At 41.7% G+C, this 17,538-nt stretch overlaps 1 protein-coding gene across 2 annotated transcripts in view; it reads right to left on the bottom strand.

Annotated features, from left to right (window-relative positions):
* The window catches only part of slc2a9l2 (solute carrier family 2 member 9, like 2), a 212,489-nt gene that overhangs the window by 53,965 nt on the left and 140,986 nt on the right, over positions 1-17,538 (bottom strand). The gene's annotated exons all lie outside the window — the stretch shown is intronic.

The raw sequence follows: 17,538 nt of genomic DNA, 5'->3' as shown, positions 1-17,538 counted from the left end.
TGCAATCATCTGTGGATCTGTTGGGGCTGTATGCAAATTAGATATGGTGTTGATTTGAGCCATGACCAGCCTTTCAAAGCACTTAATGGCTACATACGTGAGTGCTACGAGTCGGTAGTCATTTAGGTTACCTTAGTGTTCTTGAGCACAGGGACTATGGTGGTCTGCTTAAAACATGTTGGTATTACAGACAGGGAGAGATTGAAAATGTCAGTGAAGACACTTGCCAGGTGGTCAGCACATGCTTGGAGTACAAGTCCTGGTAATCGGTTTGGTCCTGCGGCCTTGTGAATGTTGACCTGTTTAAAGGTCTTACTCACATCGGCAAACGGAGAACGTGATCACACAGTCATCCGGAACAGCTGATGCTCTCATGCATGTTTCAGTGTTACTTGCCTCGAAGCGAGCATAGAAGTAATTTAGCTCGTCTGGTAGGCTTGTGTCACTGGGTAGCTCGCGGCTGTGCTTCCCTTTGTAGTCTGTAATAGTTTGTAAGCCCTGCCACATCCGACGAGCGTCGGAGCCAGTGTAGTATGATTAGATCTTAGTCCTGTATTGATGCTTTGCCTGTTTGATGGTTCGTCGGAGGGCATAGCGGGATTTCTTATAAGCTTCCAGGTGAGAGCCTCGCTCCTTGAAAGCAGCAGCTCTACCCTTTAGCTCAGTGCGGATGTTGCCTATACTCCATGGCTTCTGGTTGGGGTATGTACGTACAGTCACTGTGGGGACGACGTCCTCGATGCACTTATTGATGAAGCCAGTGACCGATGTAGTGTACTCCTCAATGCCATCGGAATAATCCCAAAACATATTCCAGTCTGTGCTAGCAAAACAGTCCTGTAGCTTAGCATCTGCTTCATCTGACCACTTTTTAATTGACAGAGTCACTGGTGCTTCCTGCTTTAGTTTTTGCTTGAAAGCAGGAATAGAAGTATGGTCAGATTTGCCAAATGGAGGGTGAGTGAGAGCTTCGTACGCATCTCTGTGTGTGGAGTAAAGGTGGTCAATAATTTTTTCCCTCTGGTTGCACATTTAACATGTTGGTAGAAATGAGGCAAAACGGATGTAGCTTTCCCTGCATTAAAGTCCCCAGCCACTAGGAGTGCAACCTCTGGATGAGCAGTTTCCTGCTTGCTTATGGCCGTATACAGCTCATTGAGTGCGGTCTTAGTGCCAGCATCGGTTTGTGGTGGTAAATAGACAGCTACGAAGAATATTGATGAAAACTCACTTGGTGGATAGTTTGGTCTACAGATTATCATGAGATACCTCAGGCGAGCAAAACCTGTGCTATTAATGTCGTTGTTCAGTCACGACTCTGAAACACAAGATATTACAGTTTTGAAAATGTCCCGTTGGTAGGATATACATGTAATTTGTCCACTTCATTATCCAACAGTTTAATGTTGGCCAATAGTACCAATGGTAAAGGACACTCGCCACCATATCCTCACAAGGCACACCGACCCCCTTCCGCCGATACCTGCGTCTCTTTCTCCTGCAAATGACGGGGATGAGGGCCTTCTCGGTGTCTGGAGTAAAATCCCTCTCGTCCGACTCGTTAAAGAAAAATGATTTGTCCAGTTCAAGGTGAGTAATCGCTGTTCTGATGTCCAGTAGCTCTTTTCGGTCATATGAGACGGTGGCAGCAACATTAGGTACAGAATAAGTTACAAACAATGTGGAAAAAATAACAAAATAGCAGAGTTAAGGATGGGACCCTTTTTTCAATTTCCGCCTAAAATGACACAGCCAAGATTCTTCAAATGAAAACAGATGATTGCATTCAATTATAAACAGTAGGCTATAGGTGTTTTCAATCATATTGAAATACATTTCATGTTCAATCAATTGAGTTCTATTTTGATAGATAAAGGCTACTTTCTGTAATTTGTCTCAATATATTTCATGATGTGTAGTCTAACATGTGCGCAATGATGTAGAATCACATGGTTGATCCTTCTCACTGTGAACACCGATAACTTTAGAACAAAAGAAGTTGCCAATGTCTTTGCAATTGATATGAACAAGCGACGTGTTAAAAGATTCTTCAAACTAAAACCGAGATGATTGCATTGAAATATAAACAGTGGACTATAGGTGTTTTCAATATTATTGAAACATTTCATGTTCAATCAATTGAGTTCTATTTTGCTACATGCAGTCTACTTTCTGTAATTTGTCTCAAAATATTTTATGATGTGTCTGTGATTTAGTGCATTTTTATTTGGTAAGCTAAGCATTAGAATAAACTCCCTCAATATTTGCAGCCGTAGGTGGTAATATAGTGCATTCGGAAAGTATTCAGACCCCTTGTCTTTTCCCCCCACACAGCCTTATTCTAAAATGTATTAAATTGTTTTTTCCCCCTCAACCTACACACAATACCCCATTATGACAAAGCAAAAACAGGTTTTAATATATTTTTGCTAATTTATATATATAAAAAATGAAAATATTACATTTAATAAGTATTCAGACCCTTCACTCAGTACTTTGTAGAAGCACCTTTGGCAGTGATTCCAGATTACATTTAATAAGTATTCAGACCCTTTACTCAGTACTTTGTAGAAGCACCTTTGGCAGTGATTCCAGACTCGAGTCTTCTTGGGTATGACACTACAAGCTCGGCACACCTATAGTTTCTCCCATTCTTCTCTTTTTTTAATGGAAAAAGTCAAGGTCTGAATACTTCCCGAACGCACTGTATATCTCTAGAAGCTGATCCATCGTGAGTATTGCCCTAATGAAAAAAGATTGCAGTTCGAGTGCTGTATAACTGCAGTACACTGTAGTATAACTGTAGTTAGAGTGCAGTATAACTTCAGTATGCTTCAAATACTGCGTCCAAAATAACACTGTTTTCTTAGCTGCATGAATTTTGCAGTGTGACTGCAGTTACAGTGCAGTATAACTGCAGTATTATACTCCATTCAAAATACCACAGTCGACTGCACAAGGTTTTTAATGCTTATCAATTGCTTTGCACAAAGTATCAAAATACTAAAATACTACACAGGACTCAAAGAATTTCATTTAAATGTTAATTGTATTTTTTGATCACAGAAAGAATGAAGAAAATATGGGGGGGAAATAAATAAAGCAGCCTGTGTAATCATCTGCCAGAGAGTAGCCCCAATCGGCCCGAGCCGTAAATAATACATTTGGGCCAGATAACTCTCAACGGAATCGGCCTGGGCCCCAAGTAATACATTTGGGCCAGATAACTCAAACCGGAATTGGCCTGAGCTCAATCCCCCCCCACATCCTAGCCATAAGTAATACTGCCGAAGGCGGCCCAGACTCGTGCAACATGACGTCGGCCGAGTCGGACTCTCAGCTGAGTGCCCCGACTCTCAGCCACAATCGGCCCAAATCCACTGTGCTAACTGGGTAGGAATCAGATTTAAATATCTGACTTCAAACCACCTACCAAGGGGGTTTGAAATGTGGCTTGAAATATCAGATTCCATGTGCTTTTTGGCTGTTCAGAATGCACGAAAAAGAACAGATTCAATTTAGATATGCAAATAAATAGGATGAGAGTCACTTCAAAATTCCACTGGTTAACACAGCTTTAGAAACCGTTCTCTCTGGGTGGTGTTTTAGGAAACGCATGTTGCATCTTCAGCCATTGTAGGAAAGATGCATTGTTAAAAGCCCAAGTTCCATCGCTATTTGGAAACCGGGCCCAGGTCTAATGTGTCCATGGCGTATGGCACGAGATGAGGAAAAGCCATCATATTCACCTGTTCCAATGAAAATGTAGCACATAGACCTGTGTGTATGGGGGTGTGCACAAGTGAGGGCTAAATGGCATACTGTGTCAACAGATACAAACCAAGCCTGGTATTTGTACATGAATGCTTCTGATTGCTTATAAAGTAGTAATATCTATGATTGTGGTTCTTTTACAGCTCAAGATCTTGGAAAAAGGAACATTTTCTGCACAAGAGGATTAATGAAACAAAGGTGCATTAACCAAATGAGAAATCTAGAGAGCTTTGATAATTTGTAACATTGCAAAAGCAGATTAGTTTTATCACATCGTATGGCCTACACCCCAACACTACCAAAAACAAAGGTCCATGGGCATTCATTCATTCATTGTGTTTTGTGTCATGTTTTTTTCCAGTGTGTAAGGAAGCGTATTATAGTGTACATTCCTTCCCACGTGTTACCGTTGCTTCAGTATGCTTTCTCAGTATGCCAGCTGTTTTATATCATTTTCCCACTGACATAGTAAGACTAAGCTATGATGATCTATCAGTGGCCTCATATGTTTGAGTATTTACACCTTCAGGCCTGAGATTGAGGGGTTTGAACATTAGAATCACTTTGGAAAACTGTGACCTCCCCTTGGGCAGTGATAGAAAACAAGGGAAAGGTAAAAGAGTCCTTGAACCCTTTCAAAAACGAGAAGGGCTGCAAGTCAATTTGAAATCCCAATGGGTTCATCTCCTTTATGCGCTGAAACCCTGAATAATGACAAATCTCTTACATATCACACCGATCTCATTATCACCACCTCTCATCTCAACCTCAGGGGGAACAATTACAGTATCGTGTTAAAATGCAAACATCTCAGATGAAGGCAAATCAAAACACAACCAGTTCAGTGTGTGAAGTCCTCCATGTATACATAGCCTTTGTTCCCCCCAGAGGGGATCTGACCAAAATGGTTAAAGGCCCAGTGCAGTCAAATGATGATAACGACCTTTCAGTCTAAGAGCTGTTTGAAAAGACCACCTGATATCTCAGGCTGTTTTGCTGAGATTGAGTTTTGTCCTTCCATGGTGACATGAGTTAATAGACCAATAAGAACCAAACCTATCTGCCAATAACATAATTTTCAGTTTTCCCTTCCCCATTCAAACCACTCCCAGACAGTCCAAGCTAAATTCTTGCTTGAGAAATTGCCCTTTGCAAAGAAGTGATTTGTTTCTTTTTGATCAATTTCATTGAAAACAATCACAGTAATCACATTGTTACCCAGAAATGATTTGATATTGAGATAAAAAAAAACAGCTGCATTTGACACCACACAACTTTTGTATTTATTTATTTTTATTTAACCTTTAACTAGGCAAGTCAGTTAAGAACAAATTCTTATTTACAATGACTGCGTACACCGGCCAAACCCGGACAACGCTGGACCAATTGTGCGCCGCCCTATGTGATACAGCCTGGAATCGAAACAGGGTCTGTAGTGATGCCTCTAGCACTGAGATGCAGTGCCTTCTCATCTGCTACAGTTTAACACAGACGTTTGTCTAAATTATAGCCTCCGGCAGCCCAACATCCCAATTAACCTTGACAGTGCCTCTCTTTCTCTGTGTCAAGGGCATTCTGCATTGGTTGAGGGGGAAGGACAGCGGAATTGGATGATTTCTCCCTTTAGAGAGGTTGCTGTGACTGTTTACCAGTGGTCTGCTGAGTGCAGACCAATGACTGCATGTTAGGGATGTGGTTGTATTACATTTTTATACTAGTGGTTAATCCTTATTTCATGCTTAGCATATTGACAGGTAACTGCGAAAATAAAAGAAACACTTGAGTAAATGAGGGACACAAAGTATATTGAAAGCAGGTGCTTCCACACAGGTGTGGTTCCTGAGTTAATTAAGCAATTACAATCCGATCATGCTCAGGCTCATGTATACAAATGCCCAGTTGCCCATTAATTTGGCTACCATGGCTAGAAGAGATCTCAGTGACTTTGAAAGAGGGGTCTCAAAGGAGCATAGGGGGTTTAAAGGGTGTGTGTGTCTCAGTCACCAGATCTCAACCCAACTGAACACTTATGTGAGATTCTGGAGCAGTGCCTGCGAAAGCATTTATGGAATTTCTTGTGGAAGGATAGTGACAAATCCCTCCAATAGAGTTCCAGACACTTGTAGCATCTATGCCAAGGTGCATTGAAGCTGTTCTGGTGGCTCGCGGTGGCCCAACGCCCTATTAAGACCCTATGGGCTCTATTTTCGGCTGGTGTTAAGGCAGCGCTAGTGTCAAACGCACGTTTGCAATTTCGTCATGTAAAAACTGGAGCATTGGCATTTTCCAGCATTAACGTCAGGTTCTGCAACTTACCGGTCTTATAGCATCTCACTTGGACTCAGATGGGCAGGGTGGGAATATTTGAGGTTTGTTCTTAAAAACATGATCCAAAGTAATAATTGCAGGCAGCTAATAGGGATATTTAAGACCAACCAAAAGTTGGTTTTACGCAGTTAGTCATGGTATGAATTTTGACAGCGGAAAACGCAACCCATCCAGCCGTGACACAGACTGCCCATATGCGCATCGAACAAGAGTAGCCATAAAAAACTCACGTTGTTTACCATCTTGTTTTATTTCATTAAAAACCAAGCATAGCCTCCCCTCCTCTCAATGACTGCTTTTTTTTGTCTGCCCAATTCAATAGCAAAGTAGTCAAGACTGTTGAAAGAGGGTTTGGCTCCTGAGACAGCTTGGAAATAAATCTTAAATCACCAAAGCTTCATTAGAATATCAAGTTTGAGAGGAGTAAAACGGTGAGATGACATTCCCTTTTTATCTATGCATTTTAGGCAGGCCTACATTATTTTAGCCATCCAGGTCCTGTTTTGGACGTAGGTAAAATCCTAAATGACCATGCCCATCATGAAACGAGACATGAGAATTTAGAAGTTTACTGTAACCTGTAAAAATGTCTTGTTCAAAACACAAGCCCTTGCTTAGGCCTACTATAACGAAGGCTGGTTCAACAGCAATGTGTGTCTTTTTTATCCTGATGATTTTATGATATCATTACACTTTAGATGGCTTGCGAAAGTATTAATCTCCCTTGGCATTTTTCCTATTTTGTTGCCTTATAAACTGGAATTAAAATAGAATTCTTGGGGGGTTTTGAATCATTTGATTTACGCAACATGCCTACCACTTTGAAGATGCAACATATGTTTAATTGGAAATCTTAAGTCTTATTACATACAGCCGGGAGGAACTGCTGGATATAAGAGCAACGTCAACTTACGGACATTATGACCAGGAATAGGACTTTCCCGAAGCGGATCCTCTGTTTGGTCCACCACCCAGGACAATGGATCGGATCCCAGCAGGTGACCCAAAACAACGGCGCCGCAGAAGGGGCAGACGGAGCGGTCTTCTGGTCAGGCTCCGTAGATGGGCACGTCGCCCAACGCTCCCGAGTGTACTACTCTCCAATGTCCAGTCTCTTGACAACAAGGTAGAAGAAATCTGAGCAAGGGTTGCCTTCCAGAGAGACATCAGAGATTGTAACATTCTCTGTTTCACGGAAACATGGCTCACTCGGTATACGTTATCAGTCGGTACAGTCACCTGTTTTTTTTCACGCATCGCGCCGACAGAAACAAACATCTCTCTGGTAAGAAGGAGGGCGGGGGTGTATGCCTTATGATTAACGAGTCGTGGTGTGATCATAACAACATACAGGAACTCAAGTCCTTTTGTTCACCTGATCTAGAATTCCTTACAATCAAATGCCGACCACATTATCTACCAAGATAATTCTCTTAGATTATAATCAGTCGTATATATCCCCCCAAGCAGACACCTCGACGGCCCTGAAAGAACTTCATTGGAATCTATGTAAACTGGAAACCACATATCCTGAGGCTGCATGTATTGTAGCTGGGGACATTAACAAGGCTAATCTGAAAACAAGGCTCCCTAAATTTTAATCAGCATATCGAATGCGTGACCCGGGCTGGTAACATTCTGAATCATTGTTACTCTAACTTCCGCAATGCATACAAAGCCCTCCCTCGTCCTCCTTTCGGCAAATCTGACCACGACCTCTGTTTGATTTTGATGCTCCCAGCCTATAGACAGAAATTAAAACAGGAAACGCCCATGCTCAGGTCTGTTCAACGCTGGTTCGACCAATCTAATTCCACGCTTTAAGATTGCTCCGATCACGTGGACTGGGATATGTTCCGGATAACATCGAACAACACCATTGCTGTATACGCTGATTAAGTGAGCGAGTTAATTAGCAAGTGCATCTGTGATGTTGTACTCATGGCGACTATTAAATCCTTCCCCAACCAGAAACCATGGATTGACGGCACCATTCGCGCAAAACTGAAAGTGCGAACCACTGTTTTTAATCAGGGCAAGGCGACTGGAAACATGACCGAATACAAACAGTGTAGCGATTCCCTCCGCAAGGCAATCAAACAAGCTAAGTGTCAGTATAGAGACAAAGTAGAGTCACAATTCAATGGCTCAGACATGAGTGGCAGGGTCAACGGTCAATCACGGACTACAAAAATAAAAAACTGGGTCCTGGACTCTGACAGGATGCCCCCAGGTGGTGAGGGTAGGAAACAACATCTCCACCCCGCTGATCCTCAACACTGGGGCCCAAACAAGGGTGCGTTCTCAGCCCTCTCCTGTACTCCCTTTTCACCCATGACTGCGTGGCCATGCACGCATCCAACTCAATCATCAAGTTTGCAGATGACACTACAGTGGTAGGCTTGATTACCATCAACGGCGAGACAGCCTAAAGGGAGGAGGTGAGGGCCCTCGAAGTGTGGTGTCAGGAAAATAACCTGACACTCAAAGTCAACAAAACAAAGGAGATGATTGTGGACTTCGGGAAAGAGCAGAGAGAGCACTCCCTATCCACATCGACGGAACAGTAGTGGAGAAGTTGGAAAGTTAAGTTCATCGGTGCACACATCATGGACAAACTGAAATGGTCCACCCACACAGACAGCATGGTGAAGAAGGCACAACAGCGCCTCTTCAACCTCAGGAGGCTGAAGAAATTTGGCTTGTCACAAACACTCAAACTTTTACAGATGCACAATCGAGAGCATCTCGATTGCAACTGCTCCGCCCACAACCGTAAAGCTCTCCAGAGGGTAGTGAGGTCTGCACAATGCATCACCAGGGGCAAACTACCTGACCGAGAGACTGAAAAACAGCTTCTATCACAAGGCCATCAGACTGTTAAACAGCCATCACTTACATTGAGTGGCTTCTGCCAACATACTGACTCAAATCTCTAGCCACTTTAATAATTAAAAATTGGATGTAATAAATGTATCACTAGTCACTTTAAACAATGCCACTTTATATAATGTTTACATACCCTACATTACTCATCTCATATGTATATAGTGTACTCTATACCATCTACTGCATCTTGCCTATGCCGTTCGGCCATCACTCATCCATATATTTAAGATGTACATTATCTTATTAATTCCTTTACACTTGTGTGTAATAGGTAGTTGTTGTGAAATTGTTAGATTACTTGTTAGATATTACTGCAAGCATTTCGTTACACTCGCATTAACATCTGCTAACCATGTGTATGTGACCAATAAAATTTGATTTGATTTGTGAAACAAACAAGAAATAAGACCAAAAAAACTATTCACCCCCCAAAGTTGCTACTTTGTAGAGCCACCTTTTGCAGCAATTACAGCTCTTTGGGTATGTCTCTATAAGCTTAGCATATCTAGTCACTGGGATTTTTATCCATTCTTCAAGACAAAACTGCTCCAGCTCCTTCGAGTTGGATGGGTTCCGCTGGTGTACAGCAATCTGAATTGAGGTCTGGGCTTTGACAAGGCCATTCCAAGACATTTAAATGTTTCCCCTTAAACCACTCAAGTGTTGTTTTTGCAGTATGCTTAGGGTCATTCTCCTGCTGGAAGGTGAACCTCTGTCCAAGTCTCAAATCTCTGGAAAACAAACAGGTTTCCCTCAAGAATTCTCTGTATTTAGCCCCATCCATCATTCCTTCAATTCTGACCAGCTTCCCAGTCCCGACCGATGAAAAACATCCCCACAGCATGATGCTGCCACCACCATGCTTCGCTGGGGGTGATATACTTGGGGTGATGAGAGGTGTTGGGTTTGCGCCAGGCATAGCGTTTTCCTTGATGACCAAAAAGCTCAATTTTAGTCTCATCTGACCAGAGTACCTTCTTCCATATGTTGTCTCCCACATGCCTTTTGAGCAATGGCTTTTTTCTGGCTACTCTTCCGTAAAGCTCAGCTCTGTGGAGTGTACGGCTTAAAGTGGTCCTTTGGACAGATACTCCAATCTCCGCTGTGGAGCTTTGCAGCTCCTTCAGGGTTTTCTTTGGTCTCTTTGTTGCCTCTCTGATTACTGCCCTCCTTGCCTGGTCTGCCAACCTGAATCTGTACTTCTCTACAGCTGCTTGCTTGGTGATGCCCCTTGCTTAGTGGTGTTGCAGACTCTGGAGCCTTTCAGAACTGGTGTATATATATTGAGATCATGTGACAGATCATGTGACACTTAAAGTACACCTGTGTGTAATCTAAGTAATTCTGAAGGTAATTCTGAAGGTAATTGGTTGCACCAGATCTTATTTAGGAGCTTCATAGCAAAGGGAGTGAATACATATGCATGCACCACTTTTCAATTTTTTATTTTTAAGAATTCTTTTAACAAGTAATTTTTTAAATTTTAAATTCACCAATTTGGACTATTTTGTGTATGTCCATTACATGAAATCCAAATAAAAATCCATTTAAATTACAGGTTGTAATGCAACAAAATAGGAAAAAGCGCCAAGGGGGACAAATACTTTTGCAAGGCACTGTACTTATTGTTGTTGTTTAAAAAAAGGATTGCTTGTTGTTCTTAATTTTATTATAATCAAACATATTAGAATGATTCACCTTCCTGGTTTTACAATGACAACGTCAGTGGCGTGCTTGCAATGCAACTTCAGGAGATGTGTAAATGTGATCTGATCTGAAAGATGGTTCCGGATATGTTCATAAAACATAGGCCTACTATATTTGGGAGCAGTAAAAAGGTGAGTGGACATTCTCTCTTTCTATATATATTGGATACTTGTCCAGCTACTTTGAAAAGTTTTGATGTCCGTAAAACCCTCTATAGTCAAAAAAATAATAAAAGATTGTCACATGCGCCGAATACCACAGATAGTGAAATGCTTACTTACAAGCCCTTAACCAACAATGCAGTTAAGAGAGATACCTTCAAAAATTAAGAAAACAGTATATGACTAGGGTGGCTGGAGTTTTTGACAATTTTTAGGGCCTTCCACTGACACCGCCTGGTATAGAAGTCCTGAATGGTAGGAAGCTTGGCCCCAGTGACATACTGGGCCGTACACACTACCATTTGTATTGCCTTGTGGCCGGAGGCCGAGCAGTTGCCATACCAGGCAGTGATGCAACTGGTCAGGATGCTCTCAATGGTGCAGCTGTAGAACCTTTTGATGATCTGAGGACCCATGCCAAAGTCTCCTGAGGGGGAATAGATATTGTCATGCCCTCTTCGCGGCTGTCTTGGTGTGCTTGGACCATGTCAGTTTGTTTGCATTGTGGACGCAAAGGAACTTGAAGCTCTCAACCTACTCCACTACAGCCCCGTCTATGAGAATGAGGGCGTACTCAGTCCTCCTTTTCCTGTAGTCCACAATTATCTCCATTGTCTTGATCACGTTTAAGGAGAGGTTGTTGTCCATGCACGACACGGTTAGGTCTCTGACCTCCTCCCTATAGGCTGTCTCATCATTGTTGGTGATCAGCCCAATTTACTGCCTTTAAAAAAAACATACCTGATAGAGCTGACTGGCTTAAACAAATGGGGTTTCTACTGACAACTGAAATGTACAAACTATGGCATAAGTGGACGACAAGTGGATAAGAGGCAATCCGTAATTTCGATTAAGACATTAATTAGCGAGCTAGGACGGACGTAGTCAATATAACTATTTGTTCAGCACTTTTGAAGTGTCCAGCAACAGAATTCAGAACATGGGTCGTTCTTACAGTGGTCTCCCTGTACACCAAGTCAAAACCGTAGGATAAATAAAGGGGTCATATAGGCATACATCAAAAGCTCTTACAATATTCAATGATTACATTTCTCAAACGATGATAGGCTACATGTGCACCACAAAGTCAGAACAGTATTCAAAATTAAGAAGTGAAAATAGACCAAATCATTAGGGTGAGGCACATGGGCTTCTAACAGCTTACCACACAACACACACTTATTATTACTTTCTTAGCTACAGTATACATTTAGTCATCCACCAATTGTGCAAGTTCTCCCACTTAAAAAGATGAGAGAGGCCTATTTTCATCATTGGTACACTTCAACTATGATAGACGAAATGAAAAACAAAAATCCAGAAAATCACATTGTAGGATTTTTTATGAATTTATTTGCACATTTGGTAAGTATTTGGTCAATAACAAAAGTTTATCTCAATACTTTGTTATATACCCTTTGTTGGCAATGACAGAGGTCAAACGTTTACTGTAAGTCTTCACGAGGTTTCCACACACTGTTGCTGGTATTTTGGCCTATTCCGCCATGCAGATCTCCTCTAGAGCAGTGATGTTTTGGGGCTGTTGCTGGGCAACACAAACTTTCAACTCCCTCCAAAGCTTTTCTATGGGGTTGAGATCTGGAGACTGGCTAGGCCCCTCCAGGACCTTGAAATGCTTCTTACGAAGCCACTCCTTCGTTGCCCGGGCGGTGTGTTTGGGATCATTGTCATGCTGAAAGACCCAGCCACGTTTCATCTTCAATGCCCTTGCTGATGGAAGGAGGTTTTCACTCAAAATCTCACAATACATGGCCCCAATCATTCTTTCCTTTACACGGATCAGTCGTCCTGGTCCCTTTGCAGAAAAACAGCCCCAAAGCATGATGTTTCCACCCCCATGCTTCACAGTAGGTATGGTGTTCTTTGGATGCAACTTAGCATTCTTGTCCTCCAAACACGACGAGTTGAGTTTTTACCAAAAAGTTATATTTTGGTTTCATCTGACCATATGACATTCTCCCAATCTTCTTCTGGATCATCCAAATGCTCTCTAGCAAACTTCAGACGGGCCTGGACATGTACTGGCTTAAGCAGGGGGACACGTCTGGCACTGCAGGATTTGAGTCCCTGGTGGCATAGTGTGTTACTGATGGTAGGCTTTGTTACTTTGGTCCCAGCTCTCTGCAGGTCATTCACTAGGTCCCCCCGTGTGGTTCTGGGATTTTTGCTCACCGTTCTTATGATCATTTTGACCCCACGGGGTGAGATCTTGCGTGGAGCCCCAGATCGAGGGAGATTATCAGTGGTCTTGTATGTCTTCCATTTCCTAATAATTGCTCCCACAGTTGATTTCTTCAAACCAAGCTGCTTACCTATTGCAGATTCAGTCTTCCCAGCCTGGTGCAGGTCTACAATTTTGTTTCTGGTATCCTTTGACAGCTCTTTGGTCTTGGCTATAGTGGAGTTTGGAGTGTGACTGTTTGAGGTTGTGGACAGGTGTCTTTTATACTGATAACAAGTTCAAATAGGTTCCATTAATGCAGGTAACGAGTGGAGGACAGAGGAGCCTCTTAACCTCTTAAGTCGACCCTCTACTTTTTCGAACATTCTGTTAAAAATCGCGCACCTGCTACTCATTCCAGGAATATAGTATATGCATATGATTAGTATGTGTGGATAGAAAACACTCAGACGTTTATAAAACTGGTTAAATCACGGCTGTGACTATAACAGAACGTGCGTTTCATCGAAAAGTGCAGGAAAATCTGATCACTGAAAATGGAAAAATATATCCATGCGCGACTTCCAGGAATTGTTCAAAGTGAACCGAATTACATGAGACCGAGGTTTCAGTGCCTACAGCTTCCATACGATGTCTAGAGTCTTGTCATTTGATTCAGCTTTGATTCTTGGTCAAACCGATTCAAGGGAACCAATTCCCTCCGGTCTCCGACCGGATGTTTTGGTCGAGCTCTCTCCGGACATTTTTTTCGAAACGGACAGCTAAAGAATTTACATTGCCTCCTGATGAATTTTATCACTTATTAACGTGTACTAATACCTAAAGTTGCATTAGAACAGTATTTCGAAGTGTTTCGTGAAAGTTTATCGTCGACTTTTTGAATTTTAAAAAATGACGTTACGTTATGAAACGCTATTTTTTTCCGTTTATCACACAGTCTTCATAGATCGATATCTAGGCTATATATGGACCGATTTAATCGAAAAAAAGACCCAATAGTGATTATGGGACATCTAGGAGTGCCAACAAAGAAGATGGTCAAAGGTAATGAATGTTTTATATTTTATTTGTGCGGTTTGTGTAGCGCCGACTGTGCTAATTATTTTGTTTACGTCCCCTGCGGGTCCTTTGGGGTGTTACATGCTATCAGATAATAGCTTCTCATGCTTTCGCCGAAAAGCATTTTAAAAATCTGACTTGTTGCCTGGATTCACAACGAGTGTAGCTTTAATTCAATACCCTGCATGTGTATTTTAATGAACGTTTGAGTTTTAACTAATACTATTAGCATTTAGTGTAGCGCATTTGCATTTCCAGAGCTCTAGATGGGACGCCTGCGTGCCAGGTAGGAGCAAGAGGTTAGAAGAAGTTACAGGTCTGTGAGAGCCAGAAATCTTGCTTGGTTGTAGGTGACCAAATACTTTCCACCATAATTTGCAAATAAATTCATTAAAAGTCCTACAATGTGATTTTCTGGCATTTTTTTCTCATTTTGTCTGTCATAGTCGAAGTGTACCTATGATGAAAATTACAGGCCTCTCTCATCTTTTTAAGTGGGAGAACTTGCACAATTGGTGGCTGACTAAATACTTTTTTGCCCCACTGTATATATCCACAGTCAAACGAGTCCCATATCGACATAACCTGAAAGGCCGCTCAGCAAGGACGAAGCCACTGCTTCAAAACCGCCATAAAAAAGCCTGACTACGGTTTGCAACTGCACATGGGGACAACGATCGTACTTTTTGGAGAAATGGTCTAGTGAAACAAAAGTAGAACTGTTTGTTCATAATGACCATTATTATGTTTGGAGGAAAAATAGGGAGACCTGCAAGCCGAAGAACACCATCCCAAACGTGAAGCACGGGGCTGGCAGCATCATGTTGTGGGGGTGCTTTGCTGCAGGAAGGACTGGTGCACTTCACAAAATAGATGCCATCATGAGACAGGAAAACTGTGTGGATATATTGAAGCAACATCTCAAGACATCAGTCAGGAAGTTAAAGCTTGGTCGCAAATGGGCCTTCCAAATGGACAATGACAGCAAGCATACTTCCAAAGTTGTGGCAAAATGGCTTAAGTACAACAAAGTCAAGGTATTGGAGTTGCCATCACAAAGCCCTGACCTCAATCCTATAGAAAATTTGTGGGCAGAACTGAAAAAGCGTTTGTGAACAAGGAGGCCTTACAACCCTGATTCAGTTACACCAGCTCTGTCAGGAGGAATGGGCCAAAATGTACCCTACTTATTGTAGGAAGCTTGTGGAAGGCTACCCGAAACGTCTGACCAAAGTTAACAATTTAAAGGCAATGCTACCAAAAACTAATTGAGTGTATGTAAACTTTTTACCCACTGGGAATGTAATGAAAGAAATAAAAGCTGTCTACTACCTGTCTATCTACTATTATTCTGACATTTCACATTCTTAAAATAAGTGGTGATCCTAACTGACCTAAGACAGGGAATTTTTACTAGGATTAAATATCAGGAATTGTGAAAAACCGAGTTTATATATAGTTGGCTCAGGTGTATGTAAACTTCAGACTCACCTGCAACTAAGAGTAAGACTGACCTGCTAAGGCTGAGTTTTATGGTGTCCACTCTAGCTTCCTGCAGCTAGTCTGGGTGTCGAGGACAGGGGTTTTACTAGAGATAGCTTTGAAGCTGACAATTGATGGATGTCTCTGTGATCAAACTTTACAGCCACATTCCATTCTATCATTAGTGGTGCAGGTAAGACATATGTCTCCGGTCTAACTGGGCCTGCATTCTATAGATGAGATTGTTCTCTCTCTATCTCGAGTCACACACACAAACAGTTTAGTGTTAGTTCTCATCCTTACATCTGGTAAAATTAGCCTGGAGGAGTAGAATAACTCCATCTGAATCCAAGAGAAATACATCAAGATGTGTTGCTTCACCGTTTTTCACCTTTATGCCATTCATTATATTTATAGGCCATGAGCTGTTATGTATGCAGATCGTATAACGCACCACCTGTGTGACAAAATGATGTATGCATTTTGAGTCTGGACACATTTACAAAGGCTGTTACGAATGCATATAGCAAGTTTTATCATTCTGGGTTGATGGAGAGCAGTGAAGACACTTCCAATAATGAATTATTTCATAATGCATTATACCCTGGTGACTGTTATAGAACTGTCTAAACTTCGTAAACAATTAATTTAGACCAGGCTTTTATTTGAAACAGGTGTTAATTTGCTGAAATGTGTGCCATTGCCCGGCTAATAGAAGGGACAAGCGGCTATTTGAGAACGCATTTAATTGAAGTTTTACAGTAATCATAAATTGGCACTTTTCACTCATTCAGTTTCTCTCTCTATCCCTTCATAATTCTCCTACTCTATTAGTCCGTTCACCTCTTTCCATCTCCCGCAATATCCCTTGTCACTGAAACGTAAAATAAACACTGAATATACTGTGCAATCTTTCAGATCTTGAATTGCAAAGAACATCTTCATTGCATCATCTGTGTCATTATCATTATTCCTTCCTATAGTAGCCAGTAGCTGCACACAATGGGCCGGTGGGGAGAATAAGTGCACAGTAGGATATTTAACCTCACAATACTTAACAACTGTCAATGTGTGCGACTGCAACTATTATCAATGGCACCTGTGGTGGTAATTCTAACCAAAAGGAGAAACTGTATTCTTCTAAACAACTTAAACTGTAAGATTTGCAAAAATGAAGCAATCAATAACAACCACTCAATAGTGCATCGGTAGGAAAGCCCAACGAACAAAGTGGTCTCTCTCCTCTTATAGAAAAAGTACAACCTATTTTGTTTACGTGGCAGTTTAGCAGATGGGTGGAAACAGGGACAGAACATGGTGTGTAAAACTGATTTAGCTTGTCTGTTTAGAATAGATAGCTGACGTTGCCACCATTGTCTGTTACTTCCTGCATCTTTCCACACATATACGTTCCTGTAGATTGTGAAAACAGGATGCCACATACTGCGGTCACACCCAAACTGCTCTTATACGTACATCCAAACTTATGACTAAGTCACATGTGACAAGCCTGTATCAGCAAAAAATACCAACATACAGTAAAAGTTTTAGAACACCTACTCATTCAAGGCTTTTTCTTTATTTTCTACATTGTAGAATGATAGTGAAGACATCAAAACTATGAAATAACACATATGGAATCAAGTAGTAACCAAAAGTGTTGAACAAATTAAAATATATTTTACATTTGAGATTCTTCAAATTCACCCTTTGCCTTGATGACAGCTTTGCACACTCGGCATTCTCTCAACCAGCGTCACCTGGAATACTTTTCAAACTGTCCTGAGCACTTGTTGGCTGCTTTTCCTTCACTCTGCGGTCCGACTCATTCCAAACCATCTCAATTTGGTTGAGGTAGGGGGATTGTGGAAGCCTGGTCTTCTGATGCAAGCACTCCATCACTCTCCTTTGTAAAATAGCCCTTACACAGCTTGG

Source organism: Oncorhynchus nerka, linkage group LG15 (genome assembly GCF_034236695.1).
Source record: "Oncorhynchus nerka isolate Pitt River linkage group LG15, Oner_Uvic_2.0, whole genome shotgun sequence".
Classification (NCBI taxonomy): Eukaryota; Metazoa; Chordata; class Actinopteri; order Salmoniformes; family Salmonidae; genus Oncorhynchus; species Oncorhynchus nerka.
This window is presented reverse-complemented; position numbering and strand designations above follow the sequence as displayed.